The 16,515-nt window shown below is 41.5% G+C and overlaps 1 protein-coding gene across 9 annotated transcripts in view; it reads right to left on the reverse strand.

Moving 5' to 3' along the window:
* Positions 1 to 13,414, reverse strand: part of LOC120948018 (hillarin) — a 28,813-nt gene extending 15,399 nt beyond the window's left edge. For 2 of the 9 annotated variants that reach the window (XM_049611199.1, XM_040363979.2), the window contains exon 1: positions 13,157 to 13,297. The gene's annotated coding sequence lies outside the window, so the exon portion shown is untranslated. Of the gene's footprint in view, positions 1 to 878; positions 1,636 to 12,743; positions 13,125 to 13,156 lie in introns of those variants that run through there. The other 7 variants (XM_040363985.2, XM_040363978.2, XM_040363982.2 and 4 more) reach the window with 7 other exon arrangements.
* Between the last annotated feature and the right edge of the window lie 3,101 nt (positions 13,415 to 16,515).

Here is a 16,515-nt window from a genome sequence, read left to right on the forward strand (position 1 = left end):
CGGAGTCGGGGGCAAGAAAAAGACGGCAGAAGACGCATTTTTTTGTTAGCTAGTCGTTGTTTTGGTTGCTGCTGCTGTGCGGTGGTTATGGTTGTGCAGTGTGCCGATCGCGGCACAATAGGGGCACGCGCACGCCGTACTACACAGTTCTCCTCTTCTTGGATTTTCACGCTCTGGAAAACTCTAGCGCATTGCCGCCACCGTCCCCATCATCATCATCATCATCGTACGCGTTGATTCGGGAACTGATCCCGCCCGGAGGATCGTACCGAATCGAATCAATCTGTACACCCAACCACGCCCCTCCCCTCTCCAACCATCCCGCTTGGGCGGAGAGACGATCGTTAGCGACGAAGATCGGATGTACGCAATTGCCGGGCACCGGGGTTTTTGGGAAAGCGAATCGGCGTAGAAAATGGCCACCCTTGTAGAGGCTGAATTATAGTAATACTGGCGGTGCGATTGCTTTTCCACCGAACGAGTGGACACATAAAAACACAACGCTCAACGTTCGATATTCGCTCGGATCGTTTGCAGTGCAGCGATCGTAGTTTTGTGAATGCGCGAGCCGAAAGGGTTTTGTTAGCTAAGCCACGGAACTGGCGTTAGGATGATGGACAGTGGAGGGCCAGTGGATTGGAATATGTCGCAGCACTGTGTTCGGGAAAGAAAAAGCCTAAAATTGAGTTGGAGAAATAGGAAATAAACAACGATCGGAGAGGAGAACGATTGAGCGATTAGCAGCACTACTGCCGGCTACACTGTCCGTTGTTGAAGTTCACAAGGGGGATTAGAGGAATTTTATGGACCTTCTCCTTTATGCTGGACATTATTTTTAATATTTCCGCTCTTCTCATCACGCCATTCAATGCACTTACTCGATACAGGGTACCACATAAACAGCCTCATGTTTAATACGCGCGCCGTTGCTTCTTTCTGCACGCTGTTTTTTGGGGGCTATGATGAGCACTGGAATTCGCGAATCTCGAGTTTTCGCGAACCGTACCCTCTCCCCCGCTGGGCGCACATACAAGCAGTGATCGCAACCGACCGGACGTGACGGACCTGCGCCAGGTTGTGGCCGGCGAAAGAGAGCGAGAAATTGGGGAGGAAGTTAATTTAAAGTTTCACTTTAAATCGTGTCACACAAGCGGCAGGGCATTGCTGTTTTTTCCATTAAAAAGCGGTTAGTTTTATGCTTTCGTACACTTTCTCACACACTGCACACCATGTACGGCCACCGCACTACCTCCTTTCCCGCACACGCTGTTCACACTCCACGGTTTTGCTAGCAGCAGATCGCGGTTCGGGTGGCCAGTTACAGATTTTTTGGGTGCTGGCGCTAGATGATTCCACCGCCGATTTCGGTCCGCCAGAGCCCAGGATAGGTCCGAACTTCTCGAAGCTGCCGTTTTATTGCACCCCGCCGTCTCACTTTTCTCGCTCTCTTTTTTTCACTTTCGCACGTACTTTCTTTCCCTTTCGCTCGCGCGATCGTGGCTCGGGTTTGGCTCGGCCGTTCGCGGCGGGTTTTGTTCGATACTACTTGTTGCTGCGGTACATAATGATTGAAAAACTCGTTTCACTCCATTCCATTTTTCCGCCGGAGCGCTGGAGCCGGAGCAAGAGTTTCTTCGCGAAAAGCAACCCCTCCCAGCCCACCCCAACCCAACACGGTCGAACGGGACTGCTCGGGAGGGCTGCTCGCGGTGGCAGAGCGGCGTCCCACGGGCACTGGACACACTCTGTGGCAAGTGGGCACAAATAAGCGGCGTGTATATGTGTGTGTGTGTAAGCGTAAGCGTGTTGTATGTGAGCGCACGTGCACGAGCAGTGCCAGAACATGTATGGCTATTCTGGGGCTTGTGTGGAGCTTCGAACGGTCGGAGCACCGAGCTGTGTGCCTGATTCGGATGACGCTACGCGACTACTACTGGCCGAGCTTTCTGCACACGCTGCTCCAACCCTTTGGGCGGATCACTCCCCGTTTAGCTTTTTCTTGTGCTGCCGTTTGCTCGCTGGCACAACTAGCTTCCATTGAACGCACTCTCGCACAGCTCCAGCGAACCGAATGCCGGGGTGGAATGCCTTTCTCTGTGCCTTTCGCTCCGTCCGGAGCTCTCCGCGCTTACGAGTTGGGATGTTCGCATTAATTTATCACTCCCTGTTTCGGGCGGCCCTTTTCTCTCGGCTGCCTGTGTGCGCCCGAATGGAGAAAGTTTAGCTGCACCGGTTGTCTCTCTTTCTTCGCATAGCTCGGGGTTTGCTTTTTTACCCCTTTCGATCTCCCCACTTGTGCAATACCCACTTGTCGGGCGAGCAAACCCTGGTGATGCGTGAACTCTGACACCCTTTTTGCTTGAATGTGTCGTCTTTCTTTACCTTCGTTACATTTTTATTGCAATTAAAAGAATTCGCTGCAAATTTCATGCCTGTATAACTACATCCGCTCTATGTATTGTTCAATTAACAGCGGCTGGCCGACAAATCTGTCCATCATATCACCAACGAATGAATGCATGGAAAGTAAGAGTTGTCTTCCGCAAATACCGGGGAAGGCCATCGCACCATTCCGGCGATCCTCATGCCCCCCATCCCCAAGAAGCGACTGGTTCTGCGCCATTCCATTTTCGATGCGTCCACCAAGAAACCAAGAAACAGGAAGCGTTGCCATGCAACTGTGACGTACTTTCCCAGGCCCAAACAACCGTTAGCTGCATACCGGCTGTGAGTGGTAGGTTCACATTTTGACCACTTGACACGTGTGGCGGCCCCCCTGCTTTGTGGCGGTAACAAGTTTGGTCAGTTCGGGTGTCGATCATTCGCTTGCGGGGAATGATGATTGTTAATAGATTTCGATTATCGTGTCTCGATAGGCGATCACGTAGACATATTTTTTTCCACCATAAACCGATTACAGCCATTCGACTGCAAGCCTTTTGTGCAATTTTGGGGTGTGACATAGGAAATCGATTCGAATTATTGAAAGATTTATTTTAATTAACGTCTGTCATGCAGCTTTGATAACATAAAGAAGAAACCAAAAAGCAACCAACAAATCAAGCATTAATGAATAAATAATGTATGCGTGATACAAACTACACTCTATATAATTTTAGAGAGTGCGAGCTCCAGAATAAAGTGTGTAGAGCCTCATGAACTGCAAAAATGATTTATGTTATAGGTGAGGTATATAATTCATTAAAATTTCATACATTTTTATTCTTGGCTTATCTATTTGGCTCTTCACATGGAACATTTGTACGAATTTCTACGAACATTTGTATAGAGTTTGACTCTTTCGGTCGCATAGTTTCCCCATCCCTGTTATAGGTTGATCCCATAAAAATGATTACTTGTTAAAACGTGTCATCGACATTTCGTTCGATAAGTTGCAGCCGTCCGATTATTTTGTGTTTCCAAAACTAGTTTTAATTAAAGTTTTTGATTGACATTAAAAATAATATACAACTTCATTCAATTGTATTTGTATTTAAATTGAATTATACACTTTTTTTAAAATGCCCGCTGGCTATTATAAATTGCTGTAACAATCAGATCTTCCAATGCCAAAAAAACTTTTCGTATGCCTTTTACACTTAAACATGTCCAAATAACTACTAAGTGACATGTGTATATGTACTATATGTACATGTGGTACCCTGTATCGAGTAAGTGCATTGAATGGCGTGATGAGAAGAGCGGAAATATTGAAAATAATGTCCAGCATAAAGGAGAAGGTCCATAAAATTCCTCTAACCCCCTTTATGAACTTCAACAACGGACAGTGTAGCCGGCAGTAGTGCTGCTGTACTATAGTTTGTGACATGTGTAGTTTATGAGTGTACTGAATCACATAGTTTTAACATGTCCTTTGAAGATGCGTAACAGTCTTAAAGATGTAAAACCTTTAAAACGTTATGAACACGCTAATAAGTCTGTTAAAACTAAAATTGGAGTTTTGATGGCTGGCTATAAACAACCTTTAAACGTATTCTTAAGCACGTTTTAAGACTTATTATTTGAGACTATGGCATCAAGATCAACTGATTTTTTTTATTCAGGAGGGACGATCAACTGATTTTATTACATTCACATTAAGTCTTAGATGAACAGAACATATAACAGACTATACAGGCAGTACCTGAGTTACTCTATTAACACAAACTTGCTAAATCCGAGTATTTATAATTTCCGCGTAAGTTGTATTTCGTGGTTTCCAGCCATAATATAGTTAATTTTCTTTTCCCTTGCTTGCAGTGAGTAGATTTATTCCCTGCATAGATTATTATATACGATTCCAAGATTCACAAAAAAAAATAGTCTGCACAAGTGCTTCCCAAAGTTATTAATTATTTGCTTAAAAATACCTTAGCCACACAGATTGCACAACAAATCGTTTGAACATGTGATTAGAAAACTTTTTCTGATCCGAAGTCAATGGAATTCATTTTTATTAATATAATTATTGACTTGTGTGTCAGCCATGTTGTTATTTTGATAAAATAATCATATTTTACATGACAAATATAAAAAAGGAAATTTCCAAAACCCAAGAAAAATTGTGAGTGTTTGAAACAAATCTAATTTTTTTAAATATTTTTTTAAGTAAAAATTTGCATATTATTGAGACACATTGGTATTTTTGAAATGCTTGATGAAGTATTTCGACAGTGAAATTTTCTCGGCATGGATTACTACTCATACGCGAGCGATTTGATCAGAAAAAATATCAAGACAACATTTGGCAAATAATTTTCAATCTTTACAAGGTTTTTCAAGTCACTTTCAAATGTGCACATAATTATTCACGACATCCAAGATGTTTTTCAACAGCTGTCAAATGGTGTATTTATTTCAAAATGAAATTTCAGTTTTTATACATGATTTTCAACTCATCACAAAGAACTGTCAAACTCAATCCAGCTTGATGCGTGTTGAAAATCATGCAGATGAAATAGAAAATTATTTTGATGGAAATGAAATGTCAGATTGATGTGGATTAACATCTTGCACGCGGCGAATAATAATATTTACATTTGAAAGTGACTTGGAAAATCCTCAAACAAAAACAAAAAATCTCAAGAACATATCCATAGCAAGAATTTGTAATTTTGATAATTTATTGGCGCTTCACTTCTTAAAAGTCTAGAAATGGTTTTAACGCTTAACAGAGTGCTGTAGATGGGCCCTTTCAGTCTTAAAAGAGTTTTATTAAAGTCTTTTTTGGCCACACAAGACTTTCAAATGGAAAAGGAAGACTTAGTGAAATAATCGTAACAGTATCGTTCACACTTTGATAATAATTAAAAATTTCCTTGGGATGAATGTATCGAAAAATTAAAAATTTCACCGTGAAAAAAGGTTGTAACAAAATAATTATTTTAACTTTTTAATCATAACTGAGTTAAAATCTGAGTTAACAAACAGTGTAGTATAATTTGCGTTAAGTATAAAATATAATTGTAACAATATTGACGTACCGAGTTTAGCAGTGCATGAGATAGCTATAGTTCGGTGCATTTGTTTGCAGTAAGGTGGTATGTATTTCTATTTAATTTGTGCCAGGCTCGTTAGGTAAAATTCCCACATCTTGAACCAATTGGCTTTAATATCAACAGTATTTCCATCGGCGTCAGTAATCAATGCATGAGCTAAAACAAAATGCGATCGTCACCCCAGTTGTAGCAGTTATTGGGGTGGCGGGTGTGATGAATGAACCCCCTCCACCAAACCCAAAGTTTACCAACATCTCAGGTTGCACAATAGATAGAGATAGAGAAGAAGAAAAACAAACAAGTTGTGCCACGCAAACAATGCAAGCGCAACGCCGAAATGGAAAGAGTCAAAGAAAGGGACGGCGAGCAAATCAGTGCAGCAGTGAAGTTTTAGTTTTAGTGGGCATCGCGGTTTTATCTTCACTAATCATTTTACGCGCAGATGATTTTTATTGACCAGTGGCCATCATCCCACTAACGTGGGTACACGCCGGCCGTGGTTGCTGTAAATTTCCAAACGCTGCTATCAGATCTGTGCTCGAGCAGCCCGCAATCGTAATTGCTTTGCAAAACGTTGCAATATTACGGCAGCCGGCTGCTGATGATGATGAGCCTGATGGTGGCAATAATCGGGTTGTTATTGGGCCTGGTGATAATAGGCGTGCGCCGATAACAGCGTGTCAATAAAACCATTTTAGAGCGTTTGAAGCGGTGCGTAATTTGACCGCAAGTTTGCACAATCGAACCACATCGAGCCCATCAGAGCTCGGTGGCCGGGAAAACGAACCCACCAATCAACGATCGACCGATGGTCAATTCGTTTGCGTCGGAGGACGGTGCGGGATGGTGCGGGATTACATTACAAATACCGCGAAAAGAAAAAGAAATCACATCGTACATCGCTGCAAAATAGTTTCGATCATTCTCACTTTCGTTTGCATTGGTGGCCGCGGGGTTCGTTGGCCAGTGGTGGTCGCGCCCGCTAATCGAGCGTTGGAAAATGTTAATCAACTCGCGCGAACGACCAGCAGCTCGGCCGATCGCCAGGCGAGAGTGGAAAGAAACGGCTTTTCAACCGGGCTGAAAGGGGATGTATTTTTGTAAGGTGAATAAAATCGAATCTTGCATGATGGGCTTGCCAAAAAAAAAACAGCGCATACACATACCCATTCGCAGCGTACACAAAAACCAGACGCGCAAATAACAGGAATCATCGCTTTCACCTACGCCGTCGATTTGGCTTGAAATTGAATCCGCCAATCGATAGCGACCGTAGGAAACGCGCGTGTCATAGTGTTTTACCTCCCCTTCCCTCCCGCATTCCCTCCTCACCTCTGCCCAGGTATCCTAGGGGTGGGTATGTAAACGAAGCATTATCAGGCGCAATTTCGTGGGCTTCACAGTACGGTACCGGTACGGTTTTTGCTATGCCAATAACCATGTCCGTTTCCATTCGAATGGTTGGAATGGCGCGCGGTGAAGGTGCTGTCTATTTGGTGAAGTTCAAAAACAAGCTTTGCACCGAAGTGAACGTGATGCACCTTGAAACGCACGGAAGTTGATGGGCGCATTACGAAACCGTGATCGATAAGGTACGATGGTGTATGGTGCGTCGATCGGATTGCTTTTTCTTGCATTTGTGTTTGCACGAGCAAACGGGTGTGTTGATCAAGGCCACGTTTTATCGTGGCAATGAATTGGAAAATTAGCTGAATGCACACTGTACGGGGAAATTTAATTTAAATTAGAAATCCTGAAGGTTGATCTAATTTCCAAAGCATTTTTGTAATTATCTCATTTGTTTCACTTTTAGTAGCATTTTTAAAAAAGTACTAGGACCAGGAAGAAGATTTAGGTCAAAATGAAATTAATAACAAACAGAGGCTAAATCCATCAATGATGATGATGATGATGATGATGTTGCACCCGTTCTCCTGCATAGGGTCGAGATGGACGAGATTTTCGTGGGATTATATAGATATTTGGAGTATTATCATTGAAAGATTAAATGTCTGGGGACTTAATTCTGACTAGTGCCTCAAGCTATCGATAAGCTCACAGTACACCAATAATGGAATAACATTCAAATTTAGCTACATTTAAGTACATTATCCTTATCTTTTTTTGAAAATGTTATAATGTGTTTGCCAGTTAGTTTAAATATTAACGCAACCAAACAAAATTTTCGAAATATGGTATGAGTCTAAGATATTCTGGTGTGTATCTAAGTTTTCGCATTAAATTTTGTGTGTTATTTGTTTATTGTAAGGCAGTGATTAGTTCTCTCTAACCTTTTAAGTGGACCCACATTTATTGAGGGGACTTATATTTTTATCCCCTCATTACTGCAGCTCATAGAAAATACATTGTTTGTTTATCCTACAAATTCATTTAAATTGAGAAAAAAACAAGAATCTTTCAACTTCACATCAACATTTCCAAAACATGCAATCAAACAGTTGACATACATATTCATTCTCATCCTATTTTTTATTTTTCTTGAAAAACTGAACACTTTCAAAATTTTCGACTAAAATTATTTGTACTGGTTTTTAGACTTCGTCTAAAGCTTCTTTATCAAATTTGTTTGAATATTTTGCTATACGTGTCTGTTGTATGTATTTTTCTTACTGTGGACAACACAATCAGTACAATATGTCCATGTAATGTAATATAAATAGCTTTTCTTTAAAAAAAATCAATTATTTAGCGGATCACGTCTAATTTAACCACTGTTACAAAGAACTATTTTGCGATGTGAGCCATCTTCTATGGTCCTGCGTGGAGTACGAAACTGCGAAACCCAATAAGCTCCCTAGTACACCTATACGTGACATGTTTGCCTGCAGGGATCTGATCTTTATGAGGCTTATTTACGGTTTCGCTAAAACAACGATCTTATCCTATGACTCCCATCCTTACTTCACTTTTTCCCCATCCTCCCATTCCCAACGTTAACAGTAATGCGTCAAAATGAGCAAAAGGCAAGGTGATGACGCCAAATTTAGTCGACGTGATGCCAAACACCTCCCATTTAACATAACTCCATAGCATTCGAAGGAAGCCATCTCCATAGACCTGAACCTAATCCATCGCTACAAAAGACAAAATACACCAGAAACCAAACGATGTACATTCACGAAGATCACTGTATCAAGAACATCACCATCACCAAGCGAATAATATAACAATTATTATTATAACACAACCGAGTATGCCTGGTATGAGGTAAATCAAAAAGAGGGAAATATCTTGAGAAGAATATTAGCCATTAGCACAAGAAGTGCCAACAGTACGGCTAGTAAAACGCCGTTACAATCAATTCATACTGTAATCCTCAATTAACCATGAAAGTTAACTTTAGATGATCAAGCAAGTAAGCGCATATCTTTCCAAGTAATCATGGTTGATTAGTAAAGGTTTTTTTCCAAACATGTGTTAATAAATATAAGAAACTGCCTTACGATGGATACTTATGTCAATTATCTATGAAAAGGACATTACAACATTAAAAACATACTGTGCAAAGTAAATTTTGAGCGAGGAAATAGACGGCATCCAATGCAGCAGCGCTATCCCCACCGCTTGCGATACCGTATTTAACATGTCTTCATTCACGAACCAGCACCCAAGGTAGAGTTCACCACCGGCGGACCGGAATTAAGAACCATTGCCATCCTGGTGTTACGGATGCTTTTTTAGCCACCCCCTCAGTGGCGTCTATGTTTGGAGTGGATGTCCGGATTCCAATGAATTATACGATCGCACCGTCACCGTAATCGTCATCGCCACCGCACAAGAAAGCAGAGGCGTATGTGGTTAGAACACCGTCAATAAACATCACCGACGGAGTACGATGCTAACCAACAAAAAAAAATGCGACCAGCAGAACAGATGTGGAGCCTGAGTGCGCAAAGGGTGAATGAAAGCTGAGTGGAAAAAGGAAACACATACACACCGCCCATGCCTGAACGCAAATCTTGTGCCGCCAAAGAAACGCCAGCACACGGAGGTCCACGGCCATTGCCATGGTTGAGAGAACGGCTCGCCAATGGCAAACACATACGGCGGATCATGTGTGGCAGAACCGTCGCCATCATCGGTGCCGTCGACGTCATCGTCGTCACCGAGTCGATAGAGGTTGTTTCTATTCATTCATCTTTTCTCGCAACAATGCAACGCAGCTTATTGGTTCCGAAAGTGGACAGGAAACACGACCGAGGCCTTTAGTGTCGCACGAGGATATAAACACACACACGCACACACCCACTAATCAATGAATGCAATTAAAAATGTATTATATTCCGGTACCGGGTGGACGGAATAGCTCGAAGGAATTTGCTGTCACGAGCTAGGTGCAAGGCAAAGTGAACCTTTTTTCATTCCTTCGTTGCCTTAATTTAGAGGTCACTGTACACAGGAATGCAATCGATAGAAAGGCGTTTCGCAATTTCGATGTTGCAGATACCGAAGATGTTTATCACTCATTCGCCCCTGCGTTCCAGTGTGTAATGATCGGTGGCATTGAAACCAAACCGCGTGCATGGGCAACAATCGGAAGGAAACATATGTTTTTGAGTGTGTGTGTGTGTGTGGTTGCTTTCCGCACGAGCACATTCGCGCAACACCCGGCAATGGCAATAGATTTCGCTGATCACTGAACTAAATCGATTAAGCTACGGGTGGTTTGTTACTCCCTTTTTACGCTCCTCTCAAATCGATTCAATTTGTGCGTGCGTTTTCGGCGAACAAAAGCAACAACAAAAAAAACTGTTAAAACACAGACACAAGGCTGATGGCCCTGGGAGAAATGCGTGAGTGAGATCGTTTTGTACGATTTTTACATTGCTGTGCCTGGGCTGGCCCCGATTCCCCGATACGACAAACTTGTGTGACGATCGTTAAGAGGTGTTTGATGAAGCACAGCATATTTTTGGATCAATATTTGTCCACGCACACGCACGCGCACACGCACGGAAGGCACGGTACGCGGTGGTACGCGGGGGTGTATGAATTTTGAAATGATTTCTTATTTCCTTTTATGCTACATGCGTGCTCATGCGATACACGGTGGGCTGTGTTTTATTTCACAGCTTAACGGTGCGCTGTAAAAGCATCGATCGTGTGACAATCTTGTGGGTAATTTATTCATTTTTTTTTTGTCGTTAGACGACATTGTGGAAAGGTATCGGCAGTGATCCAGATGGTCTCCTGTCAAAACTTTCAATTTAACCGCTGCACAGCACTGTGTGATGATGACAATACTTTTTTATCATTTTGTTAAATATTAATATCATACGAGCTGGGTTCACACATTGCCGAATTGGTTAAAATGCTAACAATGCGTACGAAGGGGTTTGTCTAACAACCTTAAAACTCGTTTTCTTAACAGCGTGTAAAATGGTGCATAACCATTTCTTTACTTTTGTTTTGCCTTCGCTTCCCAAAATTACGCACCATAATAAGCGGCATGTCTCAATCGCATGCACCGGCCGAGCGTGTGCCCTTATTACCACATAACCATAATTTCCCTCCAACAGGCAACATTAGCAAACGGCCAACAACAGTCTTGCCATCGACCATCGGAGAGCAAAGCGGCCTAGCAACACACCATAGATGCTAGAGAAATGAAGGAGAAGCCGAAGAAGAAACCACACATTGCAGTGCACCGTATCTACCAGCATCGAAGTCGCTCTTCAACCTTGCGGCAGCGCTACGACAGCATTCCCGGGCTCTTTCGCGGGGTTCGTCGCCTGCTGCCGTTTTGCAGTCTTTCGTTCGTAGCCGCTCCAGCGAAACCGGTGCACAAACACCGGGATTGCGCAGAACGAAATAGTTTTCAAACGCCACCACCATCATCATGATCGTCGTGCTTCCCAAAAGAGGTACGGATTTTTCATTTTCACAACAAACCCAAAGTTTCCATTGTGCGGTACTATTGTGGCGATTGTTGCCGCTCACTCACTCACGCTCATTTTGCGCTCATACCGCGCCTGCTCGTTCCCTGTCCCTGTTCAACCTGTGAGCATTAGCATTTTTCTCACCTGCTTGCAGAGGCTTTTGTCTGCGGTAACCTAAAAATAAAAGCTAAACAGCGGGAAAACTCGTAGAGGAAAAACAAGTCAACAACCATTCAGCGTGGAGAGAAGAGTAGAGGCTCAGCGGCACATGGGCCAAAAGGCGATCGATGGATTTTTCATTCCTTCTCTCTCCCCCTTTCTCTCTCTCTTTTTTTTCTCTTTCTCTCTCTCTCTCTCTCTCTCTCTTTCATTCCTATTCGTCAGCACTACACAGATAAACAGACACACAGTTACATCTCCCATGCCAGGCAAAACGCAAAACTCACACAAACACAGATACACGAAAACACGGCGCAGCTCACAATTACACTCAACACGGTGTTGATTCACAGTCGCAATAAGCGATCTCGTCCGCAAGGGAATGTGTGATGATGACGACGATGATGATCATGATGATGATGTTGTTCTGTGTATTATATTGCTTTCTCTGTGAAGATTTTCTACTCCATGAGAGCAATTTCTACCACTGTCACGCAGATGAGCTCCACTGGATGATTGATTTTTGCTTTGCAGATGATCTCATCCACCCGATCTACACCCTGTGTGGCAGATCTTCTTCCGAGTGTTTCTGAGGTAGGTTCGAGATTCGAGCATGCATTTGCACCATTTGAGCCTGACTGTTTGTTGAGCTAGTGGAGGGGAACAAATGCGCCCAGCTCCACCGGTACGATTTCCTTAACATACACTGTTTGTGCATACAAACACCACGACAAAGTCTGATGAAGAATGCTGTACAATAATTTTGTGTGTTTGTTTTGTATTGTTTTCAGCAACGTTAAAATTGATGAAAACATCAAATACAGTATTTCATTCCTTTCAGTCACACTCCTTTCCTATCACCCAGCTATGGGTAGCAAACACATTGAAAGCTTTTCTCGATCACGCACGTACGATGATGTAACGAAGATGTTCAAAGATCAAGTACAAAAGGGGACTGAACGCGTTGTATCGCAGTCTTTTAATCGTCTTTTTCTTTCTTTTACACCAACTGTCACCGTCCTCCCAAAACGAATACGTTCATTATCCACCGTTATTGTTTCGGGTTGGTGCGAAAAAAAGCGATGCGATTCACTGATGAAGAACTAGGCCGAAAACAAAACGACGTTTGAACTTTGCTGGATCGTGTGGTGGTAGCATATAAAAAAAATACACACACAAAACCCACCCCAAAACACTGCCTCTTTCATTTGCTGACACTTGGATAGAGTGTCTAATTAGCTTTTCTCCTATATCTGCTGCTGCTGCTGCTGCTATTACTGCTGCTGTTCCGGTCCTATAATCTGTGGCACCGCCAACCAGCTTTTGGTTCCGCTTTGGCGTTTATTTGTTGCACTGCTGCACGAACACGGCTAAATGAAGGCACGGAACGAACAGAACCAATTTCCGCAAACAGCCATAGCACCCCTTTCTCGGTAAAAGAACTCTTCCTTCCGAACATGCAGCGACGAAACAGAGGGTTCGAAGTAATGGCGAAACAACATTTTTGCACAAACAACAACAACAACAAGAACAATAACAACTACTACAACAAAATAAAGCACATCTTCATGTAACACCACACACCCAGCACACACTCACAGCCAATCTTGCTACACTCGGTTCATTCACATACAGACAGTCTGCTTTCTCACCAGGGCAGAACGTACATTCGAATTTCTCATCCACAGCAACTTCCATCCGACGCGTGTACTCGCTGGAAACTGATCTACGACTGAGTTAAAGCTTCACCTCAACTATAAACAGTTCACTGTACGCAATCCGACGACGACCGCCGGCGTTACTCTTGTTTTCGTGGTACTGCTGCGCGATCTATCTCGCGCGAGTCAAGCACCATGAAAGCTCATTTTAGACCCGTCACGATCAAAAGAGAATCGCGGAAGCGCGCACGGTCAGAGATAAACGGGAGAGAAGAGATCGGGAGCGTGAGGCTGGTTTCGGCCGATCAATGTGATCATCCCCGCCTCGAGCACTATGCACGGTGGAATGTCGCTGGGTAATGGAACAGGTTAGTTGAGTACCCGTGAAGAAGATTTTTTGGCGAATTGAAATTGATAACCCTAAATTTTAAGCAACAATTGCAGTAAACATGCCGATGGCATCAGAAGCATCGTAAGCCACACATCGGCAAATTGGCATAAGGGAATAGTCTATATACTTTTGGGTGAAAATTTATGGACCACATCAAAGGATACGAAATACAAAATAACTTGAAACAACTTAACATATTCAATGCCCGAGCAGATGCTCCACGCTCACTGCAATGTTTCGTCTCTACGCCATACTAACGTTCCCGGTCTCTAATTTCCGGTCGATACGGATAGCATCAAATGTACAGCCGGCTCGCTTAAGTTTCTGACGCATATGTTATCTGTATTTGTATGTGTGGAAAATAAATCTATTTAATTGTTGATTTTCTGTTTAATAACTCGTGTATATATGTTTCTGAAATTAAATAATGTTAATGTGTTTCCAATCTCCAATATTGCTTAATTTAGCGGTGCACAAACTTTGCGACCAAAAAATACAAACTTGCCAATTTCTATAAAAATGTTCGAGAAGTTCCACGTGAAGAGCCAATTAGATAAACTAAAAGTAAAAACGTGTGAAAGTTCTATAAAACAAATTAAAGATTAGGAGACACCACCTCCAAATCAAAGAGCCGTATGCGGCTCGCGAGCCGTACTTTGTCGATCGCTGGCTTAAACAATCCTGGAACACTTCCATGCAAAATGTAGGGTTACACCATTTGTGGCTTTGAAAGTGAGAGGCAAAATCATTATTTTCTTAAATAATCGTGTAAATCATTTGGTAAAAAAGTCTTTCAAGTCTACAATAAAATATAATCACACTGTACGACGAAATAAACCAAAGTGGCTGATTTTTTTATAAATCATTATAGGTTTGATTCAATCATGTATAACCATTTTATATGAAAATTATCATGAATCATGTGATAAATCATGATATAATAAATTAAATAATTTAACACAAATAAATAAACACAATTAAAAATTTACATCCTCCAGCTGATTTTTTTATTATCCATGATTATGCTTTTTTATTTATTGTTCAGTAAGTAGTCAATAAATATGCATTATCTATTTGAATACATAATAACCCTTTGAATGTTTAAAAAAAATAAAATTAAAAAAAAATAAAAATACATAATAACCCTTTCAATGTTTTCCTCTAGGATAATAGTAGTTACAATCATGATCTACACTGTTTGTTATAGCGCCAAACTCAACATACTGACAGCAAACCAAAAGAAAACTTACTGTAACGTATAAACTTTAATACAGTTTTAAAATTAGAACACTTTGCTGAAACCACCCTACCCGCAAATTCCCGTTAAATGCCTTCTAATCGCCTTGTAATCGCCGGCAAAATGAAGGCGATTAGTAGTGCATTTAGCAGTAATTAAATGCCTTTAAAATATGTCAATGAAAAATTTCGCTTTGATTTTGAAATTTCAATTTGCAACAGCCAAAAGAATACCTTACAAGCGTCTTCAACAGTTCACTGTTGTAGTGTTCCCAGATATGAGCGTGAGATTCGATACGACGATTTAGGCAGCGGTCAGAACTTCGCCGCATGCGATTTTGCCGCAAGATTTTGTATGGGATTTGACGTTTATGACAGCCGCTGCGATTTTACCGCATGCGGCGTTGCGGCAAAATCAAAATCATTTAATATTGCCGCATCGCCGCATGCAATTTTATTGCAGATGTCAAATGTCTGAAATCATATCAAGTAATTATTATCTTTATAAAGAAACAACAAAATATCATTATAATACTTTGAAAAGCTAGAAAATTTAGAAAATTCTTTTCTTGTCGCATGCGGCGAAGTTCTGACCGCTGCCTTACGTGTTATGATCGGTTGCGTTAAGTCCTGAGCTATTTCACTTTATTGAAAATGATCTGCATTACTCAGTTCTTAAATACTACCCGTTGAAAGGTGTTAATATATCAAACTCATTTCGATAACTCTAATAAAAGGAGAAATGAGATACATATTTCTCCTATCCTGATAATGAAGGGTGAATATAGTGAGACTGTAATGTTTTTTTAAAGGTATAATTTTAATTTTGCTTCTCAATAAAATTTTTTATACTATTTATAGCAAGAAATTATAATTTGAATAGAAATAAACACAAAAAAATAAAAAAAATCGGGGTTTGAACACACGCTTTCTCGGTTCGGAACCAAAACACATTGTCATTGCTCAAAAAGTTTAAAGATTTCGAACAGAACCCGTTACAGCCGTGAAAGTTTCGGTTGAAATCTTTGTTCGCCTTGTAAGGCGACTAAGGCCTTAAATGCCTTCTAAATGCCTTCAAAGCCGTTTAATGCTGGTAGGGTATTCTAGATAAAGGATGGATATTCTCGTGAGATGGAACTTTCGTTTTGCTCATTAGCAACCCCAATTGTTAAAACTTTCATAAATTTTACAGGAATAGTATATCTTTAGTAAATCTATATGTTCGTAGGTTTGATTAATTTTCAAGGGCTTTCTGCTGTCAAATGACATCCAAGATGGCCAAACCAATTTTGGCTAATATTTGACCTCGTTCCTACACAGTCCTCGGGGTAGAACCAAAGTGTATGAATATCAGGTGGTCTCGTCCCATACAAATTGACAACTAATTTCGGAATCAAAAAAAGCTCCTTGTGACAAAATGGGTGAAATGAATTTCCATAGGAACCGTTCGCTTTGTTCTTAGCAACACATATGTAGTTCACATTGGTGTCCTCATCGACGGCATTATTTTGATCCAAAAATGGATTTAAATAGTTCAGATTTGGTTTAGCTTAAAATAACAAATATTTTGAGTGCTTTTTAAGTTATTTCAGTGCAAATAACGAAGATTCTAAGATTGTTTGTGTATTAGGCAAGTCGTCAGAAAGCTTGTTTGGGGAAATGTTTTCCAAGGT

This window comes from Anopheles coluzzii, chromosome 2 (assembly GCF_943734685.1).
Source record: "Anopheles coluzzii chromosome 2, AcolN3, whole genome shotgun sequence".
NCBI lineage: Eukaryota > Metazoa > Arthropoda > Insecta > Diptera > Culicidae > Anopheles > Anopheles coluzzii.